Source organism: Suricata suricatta, chromosome 13, assembly GCF_006229205.1.
Source record: "Suricata suricatta isolate VVHF042 chromosome 13, meerkat_22Aug2017_6uvM2_HiC, whole genome shotgun sequence".
Lineage (NCBI taxonomy): Eukaryota > Metazoa > Chordata > Mammalia > Carnivora > Herpestidae > Suricata > Suricata suricatta.
The window spans coordinates 18,834,223-18,851,706 of NC_043712.1; the positions used below are offsets into that span (position 1 = coordinate 18,834,223).

At 46.8% G+C, this 17,484-nt stretch overlaps 1 long non-coding RNA gene across 1 annotated transcript; it reads right to left on the bottom strand.

The window, feature by feature from the left end:
- Positions 1 to 8,988: 8,988 nt before the first annotated feature.
- Positions 8,989 to 16,314, bottom strand: LOC115276995. The gene is made up of 2 exons (XR_003902155.1): positions 16,101 to 16,314; positions 8,989 to 9,880 (listed from the first exon to the last, which is right to left on the bottom strand). It is a non-coding gene; the product is annotated as an uncharacterized LOC115276995 (long non-coding RNA).
- Positions 16,315 to 17,484: the final 1,170 nt, after the last annotated feature.

The window sequence follows — 17,484 nt, forward strand, 5'->3', positions numbered from 1 at the left end:
AGCCAACAAACGGATTTCAGTCTCGGGCTAAACCCCAGAGGTTCCCTCCCCCCATTCTGCCTTGTAATGGCTGGAAGAAAATCCCCCAAACTCCTTGTCTACCTGGACCTCCAGAAGGCCTGGGAGTCAAGAAATTGCATAAAGTGGCAACTGATTGGCAACCCAAGGTGGTCCCTCCCAGCCACACACTCAATCTTGATGATGAGGCAGAAAAAAAAAAAAGTTTCCACCAAGGTGGGGAATGAAGATGGACCTTCCGATGAAGGCCAGAATCTGCGAGGGGCTGGTGCAGGGACACTGGGTAAAACCCAGCCAGTCTTGAGTGCAAGGTGTGCCCTCCTTTCGGTCCAGGTAAGAGACAGAGCCAGGGATGGGGTGCCACAGAGAAAGCTCCTCAAACCTGGGGAACTTGTTGAAACTCAGCCTCACCCCAGGCCTACTGAACCTGAATGTGCATTTCCACAAAGCTTCCGGGTGATGCAGACGCAGCTGGACCACACCTGGAGCACAGCCTTAGAAGCAGGAGGGGAGCCTGGGACCGGGGGTGGGGGGAGAACCAATTGCAACTGATGGACTGCTCCCCGGGTGAGAGCCTGCTAGACCCTGGCCGCTGAACCGAAGATGTGGGAGACTGTTTTGTATCTACTGTCCGCAGGATTGGAGGGCCCTTTGTGCAGGAGAACGTCACCATCCTGCCTCGCCTCGTGACTTATCCAGCCAGGGTTCCGTGGGTGGTCGCCCTGCCTTTCAGAGAAGTGCATGCTCCCTTTTCCCTCTGCTGTAAGGCTGGGCTGCACTGGTTACTAGCCCCAAACCCACGCTTCTCAACCCTGCTCTTCAGGGATGGCTCTTTTGCTATCCTTCTCTTTTGGGCTTTGCCATTTGCTATGGATTGAACATTTGCGTCCTTGCCAAAATTCATGTGTTGAAGCCCTAATGCCCAACATGATAAAATTTGGAGGTGGGGTCTCTGGGAGGTAATCAGGGTTAGATGAGGTTATGGGAGTGGGGCCTTCCTATGAAAGGAGGAAGAGACACAAGATCTGGCTTCCTCTGCCATGTGAGGACACAGCAGGAAGGTGGCCCTCACCAAGAACGCGACCGCACAGGCACCCTGATCTCAGACTTTCAGCCTCCAGAACTGCGAGAAGTGTGTCGCTGTGAGTTGAGTTACCGGGTCCATGGCATTCAGCTATAGCAGCCCAGACTAAGCAGAAGTGGGCCCTGGGGGAGGCTACAAGGCCAGAGGAGGGGAGAAGGGTCTTTCTCATGCCTGTTTGCCTCCTGATCTGTCAGGGTGACGCAGCAGTGGCCTTTGGTCCCGCACTGACCCCTGGGTCCAGTTTCCAGGTGTTCTAGACCTCCCAGGGCCAGGCTCATGGTGCCTCACGGGAGTTCTGCAGCAGCTGTATCCGCTCGCACTCTTGGGGTTCTGTGCACAAGCTCTCGTATTTTGCCCCTGAGCTGCGAGGCTCTGACCATCCCAAGCCTTCCCTTTGCGCCCCTAGACCTTCAGGGCTCCCAGCATTATTACCTCATGGTAAGTCCTCTGATACTCGTGAGGATAAATCCCTGTATTGAATTCTCTCTGTTCAACCAACCGAGGTATTTCTGTCTCCCTGACCCTGATGTCCCAGATGAGAGCTCGTCTGGTAGCCTAGATCCTGCAGGAATGGTGTGGCAGGGTCATGGTCAGCCTGCAGTAGACACATGGTCTGAGTAAGAAATAAACCTTTGTGCTGTGACCTGTCAGGATTTGTGGGGTCATTTTTTAATGCAGCACAATCTAGCCTACCCTGACGAACACAGAAGCCTCGAATCACATTGCCCTCTTGCTGGGCTCTTAGGGGAGCATTCTCTCAGGGCGCCAGTGGGCAGAAAACTGTACCCAGAGCAAGCGTCACACTCTGGCAATTTTACAAATGCTCCGTGGCCTGGGCAAGCCATGCTGTGTTTGAAATTGAGTAAAAGAGAGAAGCCCAGGGGCGCCTGGGTGGCTCAGTCAGTTAAGCATCCAACTCTTGAGTTTGGCTCAGGTCATGATCTTGCAGTTTGTGAGATGGAGCCCCTATTGGGCTCTGTGCTGACAGCATGAAACTTGCTTGGGATTCGCTCTCCCCCTCTCTCTCTGCCCCTCCCCTGCTCATGCTCTTTCTCTACCTCTCTCAAAATAAATAAATAAATTTTTAAAAGCCAAAATAAATAAATAAGCATTTAAAGAGAAAAGCATGCATATTTCATTATATAAAGAGTTTTAAAAATAAATAAAAGGCAAATACCTCTGTGGGAAGATGGCCTCAGGTACATATGGGAAAATGCTCAATTTTACCAGTAATCGATCAAAATTTCAAGTATGTAACCAAAATTCAAATCAGTCAAAAATTTAAACATATAATACCATTGTTATAACTTGAATGTTCCTCTCCACCCCCCAGCAGAAGAAGGAATGCTGAAATACTAGCCCCCAGTACTTCAGAATACGATCTTACTTACAAAAAAGGTCATTGCAGATGTAGTTAGTTAAGATGAGGTCTTACTGAAGTAGGACCGGTCCCTAATCCACTATGACTGGTGTCTCAGAGCCTGGAGCCTGCTTCAGACTCTATGTCCCCCTCTCTCTCTGACCCCCCCACTCTCTCTCTCTCTCTCTCAAAAATTAAAAAAAAAAACATTTAAAAAAAAGAATGTTCATGAGGGATGAAGGTCAGATATTCCTATACAGGCTGATGGGAGACCAGACTTGTATAGTTATTTTTGATAGATCAATTCGCAAAATGTATCAATAACAGCCTTAAATTTGGCTTAGCCGTCATATTTCTACAAATTTATCTGAAGAACTGAGAAGGTAAAAAGGTGATTACAGCTATGCTGATAACAGGGAAAGTTAAAAATAATCCAAGTGGGGGGCGCCTGGGTGGCTCAGTCAGTTGAGTGTCCGACTTCGGTTCAGGTCATGACCTCACAGTTTGTGGGTTCAAGCCCCACATGGTGCTCTGTGCTGACAGCTCAGAGCCTGGAGCCTGCTTTGGATTCTGTGTCTCCCTCTTTCTGCCCCTCCCCTGCTCACACTTTGTTTCTGTCTCTCAAAAATAAATAAACATTAAAAAAATAATAATCAAAGTGTACAAGAATGGGGTGTTGCTTAAATAAATCATGCCGTGTTGCATGCAGTCATTAAGAATAAAAATGTAGATGTACATGTACTGTCACAGAAAAGACTTTATAATGTATCATGGGAATGATAGAGAAATCTAAATGCTAAAACACATATGTTGGGTGATGCTGGGTTTTGCAGGAAATGATGTATATATTTACACATATATATGTATGCAAAGAAAAACGTCATTAGGATTTAGTAAAGCACTTGGCAATTGGTAGATACTGTATAAACATTTACTGAATAAATTAATTAATAATTAAATAAGTAAGAGTTACATACTAAAATGTTAACATTAGTTTCCTGTAGGTGGTGAAATTATGGGTGATCTTTTTTAAAAATTTTTTTATGTTTATTTGTTTTTGAGAGAGAGAGACAGAGCACACGAAAGGGAGGGGCAGGGAGAGAGGGAGACACAGAATCCGAAGCAGGCTCCAGGTTCTGAGCTGTCAGCACAGAGCCCCATGCGGGGCTCGAACTCACGACCTATGACATCATGAAGTCGGACACTTAACCAATTGAGCCACCTGGGTGCCCCTGGGTGATCTTTTTTTAAAATGTGTTTTTATTGTTTTTGAATTACATCTATTTTCTAATTTTCATACAGTAAGTATGCATTACAACTATCATGGAAAAAACCACCTTGGTGTTCTGTTTCAGTTCTGCCATCAGCTTATTTCCTGATCTGGGAACCTACATGCCGCCCCCCCCCCACTGCCATCCTGTCTCAGTCCTCAGAAGAAGTGAGGGGTTGGTGAGATGACCCCCACAACCTTTCCCAGTGGCCTGGGTGGAGGAGGGGAGGTTCCAGAAGGTTTTACAGAAGAGGAAATGGTAAGGAAATAGAACCAAGAACAGAAAGCTTCTGCAGGAGTCCCACACAAGTGTGTAGGTAAGGGAGCCAGCAGCCATAAATCCTGCTGGGGCCTCAGAGGCTGGCAGGAGGCATAGACCGAGCTGCCTAAATCCTGTTAGGTTCACTGGCCTGAAGGCACATCAAGTCTGAAACCCGATTTATAAAAAGCCTGCAAAGAAACAAAGCAAACACTAGCAGCAGTGAAGGAACTAAACGTTACATGAGTAAATATTAGCTAAGAAGGCCCCAAAGACTCACTCTTGAGGGCTGTAAAACTCCAAGGCTTAGTGAAGCCACGCTGGAAAACAATGTAGCAGTTCTTCCAAAGGTTCAACACAGAGTTACCGTAGGACCCACAAATTCTACTCCTGAAAGAAATGAAAACTTATGTCCACACAAAAGCCTGCACATGAATGTTCAAAGCAGCATGATTCATAACAGTCAAGAGTGTAAACAACCCAAAGGCACATGAACTGATACATGGATAAACAGACACAGTGGAATATTATTCAGCCATGAAAAAGGAATGAAGAGGATACACAGTAACATGGAAGGACCCTGACAACTTTACGCTAAGTGAAAGAAGCCAGTCAAGAAAGGCCACATATCACGTAATTCCACTTCTATGAAATTTCCAGGAAAAGCAAGTCTCCAGAGAGAGAAGGTAGTTTGGCAGTTGCTGAGGAAACAAGAGACAGTGGATTTGGGGTTGATGGCTAAACGGTATGTAGTTCTTTTTGGGGTGATTGAATATGTTCTGAAATTGATCGCAGAGACGATTCACAATTCTGTGAATGTATATGCAACTATTGAATTGTTTTCTTTAAGTGAGTGAGTTCTATGGCATGTGAGTAATACTTCAATAAAGTTATTTAAAATAGATGAGGGGCCATGATCTCTTGGTTCATGAGTGTGAGCCCTGCATCGGGTTCTGTGCTGACAGCTCAGAGCCTGGAGCCTACTTCGGATTCCGTACCCCTCCCTCACTCACTCTGTCTCTCTCAAAAACAAATAAACATTTTAAAAATGTTTTAAAGAAAGAAAAGTGGGGTGCCTGGGTGACTCAGTCAGTTGAGCATCTGACTTTGGCTTAGGTCATGATCTCACAGTTCATGAGGTCAAGCCCTCACTGCTGTCAGTGCAGAGCCCGCTTTGGATCCTCTGTCCCTCTCTATCTCTGCTCTCCCCCTGCTTGTGCGCCCTCTCTCTCTCTCTCTCTCTCTCTCTCTCTCTCTCTCTCTCTCTCTCAAAAATAAACATTAAAAAAAAAGATTTTAAAAAAAGAGGGTCACCTGGGTGGCTCAGTTGGTTAAGTGTCTGACTCTTGGTTTTGGTCCAGGTCATGATCTCATGGTTTGTGAGTTTGAGCCCCATGCTGGGCTCTACACTGATAGTGTGGCGCCTGCTTGGGATTCTCTACCTTCCTCTCTCTCTCTCTGCCCCTCCTCTGCTCTCTACCTCTCTCTCTATCTGTATCTCAAAATAAATAAACATTTAAAAATTTTTAAAGAATAAATAAAAGAGAAGAAAAGAAAAAAAAGAACAAAGCTTTTAAGGTTTCTTTTTCCTAATCAGTTCGTCCTGCAGACAAGTGTGACATTAGCTCTCATATATTAGGGACATCCCTATACCAAGCGAGGGTGTTAACCATGGCACGGAGCTGGAGGACACGAGACATGTGACTCAGTTGCTTATTTCACTGCAGCTAACAGCCGGCAAGGAGACAGGCCATGCTATCTCATACAGCTTCCAGCTGACCCTCTTGCTGACCTCTCCTGCAAAAAAGAGCCCAGGAGAAAGCAGTCAGGCTGAGCCAGACCAGGAGAAGTGCCCGGCTGACTCACAGCTAAATAAGTGATTGCTAGTTAAGGTGTTGTATTTTGGGGATGATTTGTCACACAGCAGAAACTAACTGGTACACTTTGGATACAAATGTGTGAGAACTCTTCCAGGGAATATATAAGCTGTAGAGCTGCTAGATTTGACACGTCTTCAGGTGTACTAAATATTCTCAAATATTCTCCATTGTGGTTGGGCCCATTTACACCCCACCAGCCCTGTAGGTGGGTTCCTCTTGTACCACAATCCTATCAATACTTAGTAATGTCGGATATTTTGATTTTTGCCAACCTGGCAGGTGTGAAATGGTATCTTGTTGTCTTAGTATGCAATTCCCTGATCATCTATCATTTCTGAAATTAATTGGTTGAATGGGGTTTCTGTCAGACCTGTCCCTCCATCTTCTTGATGTGGCAAACCCCTGATCATCCTTCCAGATGCATGTAGAAGTTAGGTTTCCCTTCTAGAATGCCCTCTACAACTCTTTACACCTGCTTTTCCTTTGAGATGTAGCCTAACACTGACTCCCCCAGCACGACTTCATGTCCAGCCCCGATGTTGGGCTAGGTGCCTCTCTGTGCCCCATTCACCTTCCTCTGCCTAAGCACCCACCGCATTGTACTGTAAGTGTCTAAACCTTTTCTGGAAAGGATCAGGGAACCAGGGAACCAGTACATACACGGGCCCTTTCTAGGACCCAGCCCATCAGCCCAGTGCTGGGCCCTAGGTGACCTCCTTCCTGAACAGCTTCCTGAGAAGAAGAGTCAAAAGGACAAATACAGGACCACCGGGGTGGCTCAGTCAGTTAAGCATCTGGCTTTGGCTCAGGGCATGATCTCACCGTTCATGGGTTCGAGCCCTGCATAAGGCTCTTTGCTGACAGCTAGCTCAGAGCCTGGAGTCTGCTTCAGATTCTGTGTGTCTCTCTATCTCTCTGACCCTCCCCTGCTTGAGCTTTGTCTCTCTCTCAAAGGACAAATATGAATTCACTTTACTTATCTTGACACGATTTATGTTCACATTTGATTGTTGTCTTTAGGATTTATGGGGTGCTTCCAAGTTCATTATGATTTAACGACAATAATTATAGTAAATGTAGACCTGCCTGGCTGGCTTGGTGAGTGGAGCATGTGGCTCTTAATCTCAAGGTTGTGAGTTTGAGCCCCACGTTGGGTGTAGAGATTACTAAAACATAAAATCCTAAAAAAAATAAATACATGGAGATGCCTGGGTGGCTCAGTCAGTTAAGCATCCAAGTCTTGATTTTGGCTCAGGTCATGATCTCAAGGTTCGTTAGCTCAAGCCCCCTGTTGGGCTCTGTACTAACAGTGCAGAGCCTGCTTGGGATTGTCTCTCCCTCTCTCTCTCTCTGCCCGTCCCCACTCATGCATGTGCACTCTCTTTCTCTCTTTCTCAAAATACATAAATAATTTTTTAAAATATATATTAATGAGTAAATTAATATCATATTTATATGGCATTTATCTGTGGCAAACCATGCTTACTAAATTATATGCACCATCTCACTGAAGTCTCAAAACAACCACAAAGATGGCGAGAGTCAAATAACGCAACACTTGAAACACTTCAAGTTTAAATAATTATTATTAATCATGTGTAATAATTTCCTAGGGCTGCTTGATAAATTACCACAACCTGGGAGGGGGGTAGCTTAAAAAAACAACACAAATTTATTCTTGCATAGTTTTCTCCAAAAGTTCACAAATGCCCTGGACCATGAGCCCCTAGTTAAAATTCCATGATTTGGAGATATTTACGGCAGTTATTTTTATTTATTTATTTATTTATTTATTTATTAAAAAAATTTTTAGTGTTTATTTTGGAGAGAGAGAGAGAGAGAGAGAGAGAGACAGTGTGTGAGTGGGGAGGGGCAGAGAGAGAGGGAGACACAGAATCGGAAGCAGGCTCCAGGCTCTGAGCTGTCAGCACAGAGTCCAATGCGGGCCTCGAACTCACAAACCGGGAGATCATGACCTGAGCTGAAGTTGGACGCGTAACTGACTGAGCCACCCAGGCGCCCCAGCTGTTTTTATTATTATGCCTACCATCAACGGTACCTAACACATGTGCTCAGTAAGAAGGTGGTGCTGAGTAGGTTCATGTTGAAACTGGACTGGCTATCACTGAAATTCCTTGGCCAATGAGCGTGTCAGCCCGTGGTCAGGTCTTCCTGGCCCATCACCCACAAGAAAAGAGGAATGACCTTGGCTTAATCCAGACAAGCAACAACAGTGGCACAAAGCCTTCTCCATGTGACCAGCAGAGGCCCCCACAGTTTCTCTGGGTCATCCTGCCCAACCTCCTCACAGTTTAGTAAAAACTCCTCATTTTCTACAACTCCAAGATCAGAACGCTGCGATTCTGAGACGTAACTGCAATCTCCTTGCTACAGTGCCTTTTAATTAGGCATCAAAAGCCCTGGAGATCACACTGCTCCCTTGTAATGGTGTGTTCTGGAAAATTACTGCCATTGGATTAAATTAAAGAAAGGTTATTCAGCTGCTTTGTTAGCCATATTGCAGCAGCGTTGGGATAACGTCAGGACGTGTTGCCATTATTGTTATTTACAGAAAAGGAGTGAGCACGCGTCCTTCTGAGAGGTGATTGATAAGGCAAACCAGTTCTCACGGAAGAACTAGAATGAGAGGCTGAGAAATCACGCCTGCCATTGGAGCATGAAAATTTTCACCAGCCGAGGCGGAGGAAGATGTAGTAGCTAACATTAGTTGAGAATATACTATTATGAGCTGAATTATGGCCCCCCCAACCCAAATTTATATATGTGGAAATCCCAACCTCCTGCACCTTGGGCTAATCACATTTGAAGATAAAGTCTTTCAAGAGGTAATTAAGTTAAAATGAAATCCTCTAGATGGGCCCCAATCTAATATGACTTGTGTCCTTATAAGAAGAGAAAATTTGGGATGGGTGCCTGGGTGGTCAGTCTGTTAAGTGTCTGACTTTAGCTGAGGTCATGATCTCCTGAGCTGTGAGTTCAAGCCCCATATCAGGCTCTGTGCTGACAGCTCAGAGCCTGGAGCCTGCTTCAGATTCTGTGCCTCTCTCTCTCTGCCCCACCCCACCTCTCAAAAATAAAGCAGTAAAAAAAAATAAATACACATTACAAATTTTTTTTAATTTAAAAGAAGAGGAAATTTGGCAGGCATGTTTACAGAGACAGAGGGAAGAATGTGGAGCCATGGGGAGAAGGTGCCAACCAAGGAGAGAGTTCTCCCTGTTGATCCCTTGATGTCAGACTTCCAGCTTCCAGAACTGTGAGAGAATAAATTTCTGTGGTTGAAGCCTCCTGTTGTGATCTGTTGGGGTTGCTCTCCCAGACTAAAACACTTCCAGAGGAGTGCTTGGTGCGTATAATTGTTTTCGATTCTCACTGCACTTGCTTGTTCAAGGTCCTAGCAGCTGGCAAGTGGCAGGACAGGGATTTGAACCCAGTTCCGTCTACCACACATTACCAAGCTGCACCAAACTGAGCTGAGGAGCAAAGGCAGTGACTGACTTGCAATGAAGTTTGAAAGTTCCTTCCAAGATAGGGATGCCTGACTGGCTCAGTGTATGCAGCATGTGACTCTTGAGCTGAGGTTTGTAGGTTTGAGCCCCAGGCTGGGTATAGAGATTATTTAAAAAATAATAATAATAATAATAATAAGAGGAAGTTCCTTCCAACACAAGTAGTTTATGGTTTGGTATGTCGTGGAGGCTCAGGCGTATTTTTAGCAGGCTCTGGTGTCTATCGTATGCTTTAAAGAGTGCCATTCTTGCTGAGGAGGCTTTATGAAGTACAAGTGCTTCTAGAAGTCTTTGAGAGCTGTTAGAGAAGGTGCTGTCTGCTCCTTCAGGAAGGATATGAAGCCACACCTTCAAACTGATGGCTCTCTGTTGCTTTTAGAATACAGTAAAAGTGCTTAGCCCACCATAACTGTCATGGCTGGTCGCTGCCCACCTCCAGCTACATCTCTGGCCACATGCTTGCTGGCTCCAAGCTGCTCCTTGAGAGAGAGAGAGAGAGAGAGAGAGAGAGAAAGAGAGAGAGGGAGAATCTGAAGCAGGTTCCAAGCTCTGAGCAATTAGCACAGAGCCCAATGCAGGGCTCAAACTCACGAACCATAAGATCATGACCTCAGCTGAAGTCAGTCGCTTAACCCACTTAGCCACCCAGGCGCCTCCACCCTCTTTCCCCCCCTAACTATGATATAAGGCAGGAGTTGTAAGATGTCAGTCTCTTGATTAGATGACAAAGATGATTGGATGGCACTCTTAAGATGACCTTACATTCCAGAAGACTCAATCTCAGCAGACTGGAGAGGGAGAGAGAGACTCCCTTGCTGGCTTGGAAGAAGTCAGCTGCTGTGTGTGGACCATATGACAAAAAGCTGTGAGGGGCTTCCAGGGTGAGAAAATGGCCCTACAGCCAATAGCCAGTGAAAAGGTGTGACCTTCAGTTATACTGTCACAAGAAATGAACTCTGCCATAACTGAATGAGTTTGGAAGTGGATCCTTCCCTAGTCAAGCCTTCATATGAGAACACAGCCCTGCCAATGTCTTGATTACAGTCTTAGGAAATACTGAGCAGCGGGACCAGCTAAACCACGCCCAGACTCTTGACCCCTGGTAACTAACTGTAAGATAACAAATGTGCACTGTTTAAGCCATCGTTTGTAATAATTTGTTACACAGCAATGGATAACTAATACATTCTACTGTAACACAGGGCCAGTATTACTCTTTACGTGTTCCTCCCAACTAGAAGGGCGGCATGAGAACAAGGATCAGAGTTCAGCTCTTTAGGCCCTTACACAGTGCCTGACACATAGTAGGCATTTGATACATATTTGTTGACTGAATAAGTGAATATGATCTTTTAAGTTTCTATCAGCTGTAAAAAAAGAAAGTCACTATAATTTAAAGATGTTGCAACTCCATTTCTTACTACCTTCATAGAAGGTCAATGAGGATATCAAATTTCCAAGGAATAAAGAATACAGAGAGCAAGCATTCTTCTGTAACAGTTATAGATTCTTTGACACAATTTGCCAAGCAGTTGGGCACACTGGGCCCTGTAAATGTAATAACGATGTCTGCCAAGTGTCTTTGAAGATGGTCAAAGTCAAAGGCAAAATCACAAAACCCTGCTGAAATGCAGCTAGGACCATTAGCTCCTATTTGAAACCCCGAGGCAAAGAAATATTAGAGCCTCAAACCAGTAAGAGGAAGAGTCATCAGTCAGCCGAAAGAAAGAAAGAAAGAAAGGAAGGAAGAAAAAGAAAGAAAGGAAGAAAGAAAGAAAGAAAAAGTTTTACGGGATCCATACAGAGAAGCAAGCTAAGAGTTCTTTTCTCAAAGCAATTCTTACAGCACCCAGAGCTGCCTTGGTCCCAGGCCCTGTGCTACGTGCTTTGCATGCATTATTTCCATGAACTTTCCAACCATTGCTCTTTTATAGCCTTTTTTATAGCTCTTTTTTTTATATAAATAAAGAAACTGAGGCTCAAAGAGGTGATGTGATTCCTCCAAGGTTACATAACCAGGAATTATTTCACCAAGTCTGCAGTACTGATACCACTTTGTTATGATGCCAAAGAGACGGGGAAGCTGAGGCTCCAAGAAGGAGATGCCAGCCCTTAAGACTTGCCTGGGACCCGAACCCCAGAGCTGGCCATCAGCATGTTTGATGCACACACCACAGCAGCTCCAGGAGGGCAGGAAACACGGTGGTCTTGCTCCCATGAATCTCCAGAATGCTGCCTGGCAGAATGGAGGAGGAGCCGAGTAAAGTTTGCGAGATGAATGAAGGGAGTGAATGCATGAATGGATGTTCTGGTTAACCTGCTGATGTGCACATGGTCAGGATGGGTCCTCTGGGGGCTTTGTCTAATCTGAGCCCAGCTGATGCGTGGAGTGAGCATCCCGGTGTCACCAATATATAATCCCCTGATTAAAGAAGCTCTTCTCGATGTAGCAATCGGATTACAACACAGCATGCCTAATAAGGTCACTTCCACTGCTCTGCCTCTTTCTAGCCACAGATTGGCTCCCTACAATTTATTATCACCATCAGTATCATTTACTAGTTCCCCCAAAGCTGTGCGAGAGAAGTCCGCATCAATCCCATCTGTCTCGATAGCAGGTGCAATGAGAGGGCGTTGTGGGCTAGTGCAGGGGGTGGTTAATGGTATAGACTTTGGGGGAACCACCTCATAGCCCGGACACTGAGTTTCCTTATCTGTAAAGTAGGGGCCATAATAATATCAATTTCGCAGGATTGTCATGAGGGCTGAAGAAAGGATGCTTATGAAGTGCTCAGCCCTTTCGTGGCAAGCTCTCAGCAAATTTTCCTTTTAGCTACTAATGCCTGAACCTGAGAGAGGCATCCCTGGCTCCCAGTGGGACTGAGGATAAGACCTTCACCCTCTCTGGCCCTTGATTGTTCTATCTGCAACACAAGGGCAGGAGAGGGAGGGAATTAAGGACGCATTCAACAAATCATTACTGAGTACTTCCTGGGGGTTTGCCCCAGGGCTTAGCACTGGACACTGAAAGATAAAGGAACCTTAGCCCTGTGGTTGTGGGGCTCCCTTGTGCTAAGAACTTTAACCAAGAGGGACGCAAGCATTCTGGGAACACCTGGTACTTGCCAGGCAGGGTGATAAATACTGCACCTACGTGAACTCAGTCAACCATAATGCTGATGACAGCACCACTGTCCCTATGGTACAGGTAAAGGGCACTGAGGCACATAATCCCTCCATGACTTGCCCAAGGTCAACAACAGAGGTGGTGAATATCAGAGATGGGTTTGAACCTGGAGTTCACCCTTCTAGTACAAATAACACATAATCCTTGATGACCAGGAGACAGACTCCTTGGAGATTATACCAAGGCCATGGTAAACACAGGTATCCCCCGCTTTTTGAAAGTTTGCTTTAGGTCACTTCACTTTTTCCAAAAGACCTACACTCATATCTGTTTTCACTAACCCAGAGAAATTCGAAGAGGATTTTTGCTTTTAGGTAAAAAGGCAAAAAGCAAAACTGGCAGTTAGGGTTTGTGTTGCAGGAGCCGTTCCAAAAAGGCAGCCCTTACCCGCAGCAGCGAGAGTCGCCTCGCCAAGCTCTTTCTCCGGAAACTTCGTTCTGCATCTCAGCATCCAGCCGCCATAGCTCTGAGCTGTGTCTGTGAGCATCTGTCCCTTATCTTGACTTACGTTGTGCATCCATGAGCAATATGTGTCCTAAGGTATCAGGAAAGCCTAAGAGAGGTTCTTTTTTGGGTCTGAGGATGCACAAAAGTTTTTCCACAATCATGAATGTAATTGCTTCTTCGCTTTATTGATGACATTTCAGCTTCCTAAAGACTTCATAGGGATGCTCTGCTTTTGGATAGTAGGAGCGGCGTGCTGTACTCATAGCCTCTTTTCCTGATGTTCTGTGCTTTTCTTGCTTCTCTCTTATCTCCCTGCACTTCCGTCAATATTGTCTGCATTGTCTACCAGTCATAGATGTGAACATTTCCCTTTTCTCTGCTGATACCATCCCCCTGACATTGCAGGGAAGAGACAGGCTGTGGTCCGGGAGCAGAATCGATAACTCCAGAGCTGAAAGATACATTCTCCCTACGACACCCTGCTTTAGATCGCTCTGAGCCTCCACCTCCTGTGTGCTGTGATGATGGGGGTGGTAGTGGCTGTTATTTCTCCTTACGGAATAGTTGGAAGGATCAGCAGGTTAACACACAAGTGTTTAAAACAGTGCCTGACACTCAACAAACATTAGCTGCATTTTTCTATATGTCCCACAGGAAATGCCTCTTAATCTCTATTGCTTTCCACAGATACGTTCCAGCAGATAAAAGGAAAGGGGAGGCGTTCCAGATGACTATGTGATAGAAAAAGAGTTTTTAAGATTGCCATAAAAAAAGAGGAGAAAAGAAGCAACGACTTTAGGGTACTCCACGAGTTGTGACATGTTTTCATCTGCTGTACAGGACGTGAAGCTTCACTGCCCTTACTTTCTTGGACAGATGGAAAGGGTAGCCATTTTTTATGGGTCACACAACTAGTAGAGGGATGTTCTGGACTGGAGTGCTGGCTTTCTTCCTCATATCCAGAGTGCAACTCAGTGTGGTCTCTCTTGGTTAAGACAAATACATAAGAATCAAACTGCCAAAAGTCCAGTTCAACACAAAGCTGTTCTGAGTTGAGTACAGTTCACTCTTCCCTCTATCTTTCAACTGTTCTAGCATGTTCACATATCCAGAAACATCCATAGGAGAAGGGGTTTGGTTGGCCCAAGATGGGGAACAGCAATGAACTGCTGAAAGTGACTTTGGCGAAGTGAGCCAAGGAAGTGCAGCAAACACGAGAGAATGATAATATTTTCCTTCTGAAGAGGGCAGTGTGCAACCAACACCAGGTCTGCTCTGTCCTCAGGGCTTCGTTCCAGGTCTGGAAGGCCAGAGGCAGGGGCTCTGAGGCCAGGTGGCCTCCAAAGCTCAGGCATCTCGGGTTTCCAAGAGCTTATTTCTGAAGGACAAACACATCCTCAGACATGAAACAGGATTCTTGCGGTGTGAGCACGGTAACACACTGCTTCTCATCAGAGGGTACATAGGGCATGCTGATACTAAGTCAGTTATGCACAGTGGATTGGAAGAAGCCCCAAAGAGCCCTTTTTTTCCATGCGCTGTACTTGTCTGCCCCCCTCACAATGGGCCTCTATGAAATTAAACAAGAGCATGGCATCCCAGATGGTCCCTGATGTTTGCAGAAGAAAGTGTTTCTTTTTCTGCTAAGACGTGTGTGTAATATAGTTTCTACCGCCTAAAGCAAAATACCTTTTCCCAAACAACCTTGCACAGAAATAAAGTGTTGGGAATGGGGATCTTAGCTCCTGGGGTGCATTTATCAAGCCAATCACAGTAATTATAATTAAAACCACAAACTAAGTGAAAGCTGAACATGAAATACACTTGCAGAAAACCTGAACTGCATATAATTAAGCCCTGCTTGGTGTCATTTTGAGGTACACCATTAATATATTTTATTTTGCGGATGCGGGAGCTTGATTTTTTTATCTAAATATCTTGGACTATTTGCATCAAAGTCTTCATGGCAGTTAAGAAGAGGAAGAGCAATAAATGTTATTAATTGCTAGACCTAACACTTTGAGACAGGTGTCCAAAGGTAGCTTAGTTGATTATTTAAAACATCCCATCAATTACGTTCATTGGGTATTAATTTAACCTGGGTCTGCTTTAGGGACGTGAATAAGAGACTTGAAGATTTTGGGGAAAATATAGCTTCAGTTCCTAGCCTCAGCTTTGGGCATGCACTCACCTAAGAGTGCAGACCGATCTTCCATGATTACCCAATGCCCAGGAAGGCAAGTCCGTTCTCCTTAGGGGACATTTGCTCAGGTATCACCTCTTTGATAAAGTCCTTCAAATGTTCCCCTCTTCTAAATGGGGCTCTTTCATCCATCACAGCACTTACCGTGCTGGTTCTTAACTCTGTTTATTTATGTGTTCTTTCTCCCCTACTGAGCAGTGAGCTCCTCCAGGTCAGCAATGTCATTTTAACCCATGTCTCCAGCACCCGGCACATGACCTGGTACAAGAAAGGGGCTTGGAAAACGCCGAATAAAGAGTGACAAAATAAGTGGGTTAATAAATGAATGCTCTGTCTTTCTGGGGTCAGCTCAAACGACTCTGTCAGGTGATATTCAAGCTCTCTCTCTCTCCCCTAGACAGAAGTTTGCAATTCTACACCGCTTTTAGAGAAAATCAAGCTTTCTATAGGAGAATCCCTGAGTAGAGTCAACTTGATTGAAAGGAGTTTGTGTAGGGGTGGGGGAGGGGCACTACTGGGCTCCTTAGAAAACCATCTCTGAATAAAAGCACAGGGCTTTTTTTTTTATTTACTTAGATCATATTTGGGGGTGTGGGATGGGAGAGGAGGCCTTTAGGCCACACCTTGGAAAACCTTCCCATTTCGTCTTGGGATGGGAAGGCTCAGAATACTTTTCCTCCCAACCCCTTCATATATATTAAAATTTTTTTTTATTTTAAGCTAATTGTCGATTCACACGAAGTTGTAAGAAATAATACACAGACATCCCATGTTTACCCCTGTGTCGACAAGATCACAACCTGTACGTTAACCTTGATACAATCCACCCACCTTATTCAGATCTCATCAGGTTGGCACTCACCTATTTGTGTAGGTGTGTACGTGAGTTGCGTACACTTCTATTTATGAAAGCGGCTTTCCCGCCTACCGGAGACCAGGCAGTGGTCCAGTCGGGTCTACCCTAGCGCCAGAGTTGGCTCCGGCAGATATATGCTTGCATACATCTCTTGCACCCAGTAGGTTCGCAAAGATCATCCACATAAGCACTTGAACTTGTATGTCAGTGCGTGCAAGAGCGGAGCGCAACGCTTTAAGGTAGAAAACCGAGCCTGGAGCGTTCAGAATTTTAGAGGCAAAAAGTTGGCTATCCTCCCCCCCCCCCATTGTGAATTAGCTAGGTGGCTAATTGCTCCAAAGCGATTCGGAGGCACACGCTTGGATCGCAGACGAGCCTAGGTTTGGAGCTCATCTTATCTCAACTCGCGGCGGGAAAAGTGGGGAGGGGGGCTGGCAGTGCCCTTGGAGCTCCTCCCACCCCAACCCCCACCTTCACCCCTTTCTTCTCCTGGGCTGGACTGTTTCACCCCGTCTCCAGGCAACCGCCAGGCGCGATACGGGACGTCATTTCCTGAAGAGACAGTGGGGGGGGGGGAGGGGAGAAAGGGGGAGGGGCAAGGGGGCGGGGCCAAGTCTGGGCAGGCCAAGGCGACGGCGACGGCGTCGGAACTCGCTGGAAGATCTGCCCCGGGCAGCTCAACAGTTCGCAAAGTCCCGGCTCGAGGCCGCGAGGCTCCGTCTGCGCCCGGGCGGCGCAAGAGCGCGGGAGGTCCCTGGGCTGCTGCATCCCCGGACATGCCCCGCAGCACCTGCCGGACGCCCGCGCGGCTTCACCGGCTGCGGTTCGGGGGGCTCCGGGACTAGAGCGCCCCCACCCCAACTTATGACTTTGGGGTCCCCCAGCCCGAGAGGAACGGGCAGCCCGGCTGGGGGAGCCCCGGGTATGGTGTGACGGGGCGGTCAGCTCTGCTGCACACCCCCCCCTCCGGACACACGTCGTCTCTGTGCCCTCCAGAATGTAGCTGCTCTCCGCGTCCCCCCGGACTCCAGCCGCAGTCTCCGCGACCTCCGGGCTCCGGCGGCCAACTCGCTGTCCCCCGGAGCCCTGCTGCCGTCTCCGCTTTGCCCGGACTCCAGCCGCCGTCTCTGCGCCCCTCGGACTCCAGGAACGCGACCCCCGCGTCTCCGCGCGCCCGGGTCTCCCGCGGCGGTCTCCGCGACCCCCGCCACCCCTCCCCCGGGATTCTGCCACTGTTTCCGCGCCCCTCAAACCCAGACTCCGGCGCCGTCTCCGCGTCTCCCGGGATCCAGCCCCCCTCTCCGCGCCCACCCGTCCGCCCCGAAGCCGGACTCCGGCCGCGGTCTGCGCGCCCCCCCGGGCGCCGGCTGTCGCGCCAGTGCCGGCGAGC